This window comes from Urtica dioica, chromosome 7 (assembly GCF_054948205.1).
Source record: "Urtica dioica subsp. dioica isolate 48M chromosome 7, U.dioica_male_clone48M_v1_H2, whole genome shotgun sequence".
Classification (NCBI taxonomy): domain Eukaryota; kingdom Viridiplantae; phylum Streptophyta; class Magnoliopsida; order Rosales; family Urticaceae; genus Urtica; species Urtica dioica.
The window spans coordinates 22,721,759-22,727,919 of NC_142762.1; positions in this window are offsets into that span (position 1 = coordinate 22,721,759).

Consider the following 6,161-nt stretch of genomic DNA (forward strand, 5'->3'; position numbering starts at 1 on the left):
CATCATCCTCAAATCACATTAACTAAATTCAAGCCGATTCTCAAATCAAATAAACCAAATACGGAATATAACGACATTCTCATATTCGTTTGGAATTTTGTTTCAAATTAAACATATCCGGCCAGATTTTCAAGCTCAACACAAACGAGACAATCAGTCGGCCAACATGTCAAAAAACCAAACCAACATGCAGAAAAAAACCAATCCAACATGTCAAAAAAAACAAAGCCAACATGTCAAAAACAACCTCGGCCAAACCATCTATGAGCTAACACGCCACAAGACTTCCAAATCATATCAACCGAACCATAACTTTAAACTCAACCATCAACAGCAACAATTCCAGACCACACCAACAACACATACACACACGGCCCAAACAAAACACACGGCCAAACAAGAAATTTTAAACCAACTTCATCACAATTCCGAAATCTCTCAAAATCTCGACATAACTAAGCACAAAATTATTCTGAGATTATTCCAAAATCATCAACAAATCTTAGAATCCAAAAAACCCCAATTCAAATCCATAAGCCCTAATTTTTTTCAATTTTTGGCCAAAATCAAAGGAATTTCCAAAGAACGGCTTTAAATTCACAAATTCATGTGATAATCATCATCAACCGAGCTAAATAAACATCCAAAAACATATTAATTTCACGAAAATCCTCATTGAAATCGAAAACCCCCAATTTTCTAATTTCAAACCCTAATTCTCAAATCCATTTCGGGTAAGGATTTCTTACCTTGTTTTCGTGAATTTGTTTGTCTCCGGTGCTCCATCTCTCTTTTCCCGGCGTTGGTTCTTGGTCCGGCATCCACGGTGGCTCACGGCGGTGGCTCTTCCTTCTTGGTCCGAGCGCGCATGCAAGACCGTCCTGGGTTGAAGACGCGCGAGGAAGAGGAAGAAGATGAAGATGGAGGATGGCTTGGTTGTGATGGCCGGAGATGTGATGTTGTTCTTGTTGTTGTTGAATTTTTTTTTCTTTCCTTCCTCGTGCAAGTCGGTCGTGTGAGAAGAAGAGGAGAGGAAGAAGGTGAATCGAAGAAGATAATGAGGAGGAGAGATATAATTAATTTCCTTATATATGAAGGAGGTTTCAAAATTTATTCATTAAATCCTTCTTTTCTCTCTCAATCTCAAACTGACCCCACTTCCAAAATTCCTTTCAAATGGGTCCTGAATATTATTACAATTATATCCATCATAAATCCGTAACCGATAGGATTTTAATTATATGATTAACTGGAAATTTTCACGTTCTTTCTTGATTAATTTAAATATATTTAAGGTTTCTCGGAAATAATTATCGTTCTTGAGGTGAAATTTGTGTTGAATCAATAATTGAGGAAATTCTTTCGCAGTGTTAAAAGATTGAAATTTTTCAATAATGATTTTTGGACCAACGACATGTGTAAATAATTATTTTGTGACATTCATTGAGGAATGTACAAAATAGTTTATTTGCTTATAAGCAATTTTGTGGCAATTGAGTAATTTACATTATTTAAAGTTAAAGGGTGAGAGTCAACTTTGTAAAAGTTTAATATGGTGCGAGGTGACCGTTGATGTGAATATGTTAAAACCATTTGATGCTTATGTGCATAACATGGATTTATTCAGAATGTCACTCCATCATAGTATCTTATATTGTATGGTGTTTCCAAACAATTGAATCACATTTTTTAATGTGATATTGCTTAAATTACCATTAGACATGTGGGGGGTCACCATCATGCTGGTACTTTACCTTTTGAATAAAGTCAAAAGAAGGATTTTGTATCTTTATTTGAGTTATTTAAAGGAAGGATGGTTTCCTACAAATACTTTCGAATGTAGGGGGTACTCTACCAGAGTGATGGAAACTGCTCAAATGGATTAAAAGAGTGAACCAAGAGCTTTGTTTGCATCTTTATTAATATACACATTTTAGATATGTGTATTGTATGGTTTGAAAAACCTTGATAAATACAAAGATTATTTTATATAATCTAAAATACTTTGTTCTTCGAGCATATATTTCCTTACAAGTCTAAGAAAGATGAAACGAGCTTCTATTATTTAAAGTATTGAGGTTATTGAGAAAGTAACTCAAGAATTTGATGAAGAGCCCGAAGAAGTGATAAAGTCTCAATGAGACGTAGAACATAAGTATTGGTAGAAATGTCATCTGGTATAAATTTCTTAATTATGTGCTATAGTGTTGACCTCTAACATACTAAGAGCCCATGAACTCTTTTGAGAGTCAATTATGGACTTATACCATAAGAAGTGATAGAGACTCTATTATGCTAAACCACTTTGCGAAGTTGGTTAATCTTCTTCTTGGTAGTAAAACACTTGGCTCGAATTCTACCTTCATGAGAAAGATGAAAGTGGATGACCTAATTGTTAATTACAAGACAAGACTTGTAATAAAAGGTCATAAGACATCTAGAGAATCTTGACCACTTTGTTACGTATTCTCTCGCCACGAGAATAACATCCATTAAAATGATAATTTCAATCACCTTGTTGCGTAATCTTGAAATTCATCATAACGATGTAAAATTACTTTCCTTAAATAGATATCTTGATGAAGAAATCTATGTAGAACAACTCGAGAGTTGTACTGCGCCTAAGCAAGAAAGGAAAATATGTAAATGGTCATATTGTTTTATGATCTTAACGAAAGGCTATATGATAATGGCTTAAGAAATTTTGACACAGTTAAAATGTCAATTATTTTTTAGATCCACGAGTGTGACAAATAAGTATACACTGAACACAGGTATATGATTATGTGTTTATATGTTGCTGACATGCTTATTATGAGTGATAATAATTGCATGGTCAAATACACATATAATATATCAAACCGTGACTTTGATATAAAATATTTTGGACTTGTCAATGTAATATTGAGGGTCTATTTACATGAAAGTCCAATGGGATTATCTTGAAACGGTCACAAGTCGCTGGAAATTCTCGACAAGCTTGGAAATGACGATTCTAGATGTCATATTGGAGTTAAACAATGCTTGTCTAAGAATTGTAGAAAATAACTCTCAAAATTGAATATGTGAAAGTGTTAGGCAGTCTTAATTTGATTTGGCCAACTCTATAAGTAGATTGGATAGCTATACGAGTACTCCATGTTTAAAACTATGCATAGTGATCGTGGGGGTACTGAGGTATCTACGATTTACTCGTAACTATTTTATACTTAATAAGAGATATTCCAAAAGTCATTGAATGATTCACTGATGCGAGTTGGATATCTTAAATCCTTTTGTGGATTGGTATTCATTTTGGGAGATAAAAATTGATCTTTGGAAATCCTCCATAAAATAAGTGATAACTCGATCCACGTTGGAATATGAGTTTGTTACACTAATAAAGATGTTGACGAGGCTGAATGCCATTTTATTTTGTAGGGGATATTCTTGAGTTGTGCCTACAATATGATTATATTGTTATAACCAATTTATTGGTGGAGCACATAACGTGATGAACCATGGTATGTCTACACATTTTGTCAACGACATAAAAACCACGAGTTAACTTCTCTTATATGGATTCAATGGATTTGACTATATTAGATCCACAGAGAATATTGATGATCCGCTAACCTAAGGGTTATAGATGGACCATTTAGAGAAGACATCTAAAGGAATAGGGCTTAAGCCCATGAACAATAAGTCTTGACAAAGAAAACCCAACCATCTTGACTAGAGATCCCAAGATCTTGGTTCAAAGCGACAGCCTAATTGTCAAGATGAAGTGAAATCACTGTGGGGGAAGACCCCCTAGTCCTATTCCTAAGATAAAAACAGTGACACCCGTACGAGGTTAAGCGTTGAGCTTTTAATGATTCTATGATATCAAATCTTTTGAAATTTTTATGAAGTAATGCGGGATTACCTTTGGTAAAGAATCACCTATGTGAGAGAGAAGTGGGGCCGCTTCGAAAGAGAATTAATTGGGCTTAATTCTTTAGAAACTCTTGCAGAACCAGGCGCATGTTTCAGGGCCGAAATGAACATAAACATGAGAACTGAATCTTGTCTAAGGAAGATATCTGTGGGAAATATATTTATCGTTTATACAAAAACGACTAACGGTTCAAGGACATCGCGTCTACTGCGTTGTGAGTAAACTTGTCATATTTTTTTTCGAGGGGAGGTTCAAAGGTTCCTACCTATCTTATGCAGATATTGACCATGGAAGCTATCACCATATCGAGATGAGTCATGTCCTGTGGACGTTACTCAATTTCATTCATGCGGGAGATTGTTGGAATAAAGTGGGGTTGAAAGAAATTTAAGAGGTTTTAAGTGTGGCCAAAACGTTTGTGAGCTAGCCTTAATGGTTGTGAACGTTTTTTGAGCATTCTGTTATGCTCTTGAAGGCTGGGAGGTTAATGCATTAAGGACCTTGATGGTTGCATGTTGTTATCAGCATTATACACAATTATTTGGTCATTAGTGTATAATATGAGCTGGGATGATCAGGATCATAGACCAAAAACGTTTGTAACTCATCCTTGATGGTTGTGAGAACTTTAATGTGTGCTTTGATTGATTTAAACGTTTTAGGCATTAATGTATTTTTTATGATTGTTGTAAACGTTTTTACAGAATATCATCAGCTAGTCGGGATTTACAGAATTACCATTTTACCCTTCTAGTTGTTATTTCCTCAACTCCTTTGTCGCTTGTGTATAAGTTAGAAACAATGTATTGACGAGAAGCTAACAAGTCACATTGTTTCATCTAAAAGAGTCAGGACTCAATTTGGACACTGGCCAGTTCATTTATTCACATTCCAAGGAACAAAGCATGAGGTGCTATACATTGCATTTCAGCAAGAATACATGAATTCCATATCTATGAGAACTTCACAAAGTTACTCATGACATTCTCACAACTTAGTACTTCACCAATAGGCCCTGTTCAGAATCACATAGTGAGTCCGAACTCTGACTTTCTCAAATGAGAATACGTAAGCTGTGAAATGGCATGTCTCATTTCAGGATTAAGGTAAGCACGATGCAATTCATACGTAGTGACTTCGAGACATAAGAGGTTAAATGGTTTGTTCTTATTTTGTCTCTAGAAGTGCACTGGTCGATTCAATACCTTCGGAAGATACCTAGAAGAACTATAGAGTCTCCAACTCTCAATTCCCCATAACCAGACATCATAGATTCTCCTAACAATCGTACTGAGGTCAATAGTCCTTTGACCCTTAGATTGCGAATATATCGTTTTAAGAAAATTACGAAGAGTTTGTTCATGCAAATCTACATTTGTCTCTTCGTAAGTTGTTAAGTTTGTTTATGGACTAAAGACTAAGGTTTTATCATAAAGCTTCAAACAGATAAGGAAGAATGAATGAACGTTTCAACTTTTTATTAATGAATAAGCAATTACAAGCAAGAGTCTTCGTGAGTCTTTATTACATCAAATGTACAAAATAAAGACTACAACTCTTCTTGTGGGCACCATTGACAACAGGAAGGCAGTTGCTCACATTATTCCAGCACCCGGTGGGAGAGCAATAACGCTTTAAGGAAATTGTCGAACAAGCCTCGACGTGTTTTCATTTCCCTTTCTATACCGGTTTCTTGGTGATATCCGGTCTAGTTATTATTATTTTTTTGTATTTCATGTCTACGTATTTATTTCATTAGTTTAATTTATTATTTATTTTATGCAATTTGTCTAATTATTTTCTCGTCTATTATTAGCAGTATGGCTAACAGGTAACAAATGATCTTAGCGTTTTTATAATATAATAATTTATTAAACAAGCCAAATAAGCACTTTTTAATTTTAGGAAAGGAAATACATCAAACTGAAGACACATTAGCGATGATGCTCGATCGCTTTATTTAAAATACGAATGCATGCGTACGAACAGTGCTTATTAATTATTAACTATAATAATTTATTAAACAAGCCATATAAGCACTTTTTAATTTTATGAAGGGAAATACATCAAACTGAAGACACATTAGCGATGATGCTCGATCGCTTTATTTAAAATACGAATGCATGCGTACGCACAGTGCTTATTAATTATTAACAGTAGTAGAAGTGGTAGATATGGGTCTGTGAAGCTCTGCTGTTGACTCAATCACCGTATTAGGAGCATCTTCCAGCTAGGCCTGTGC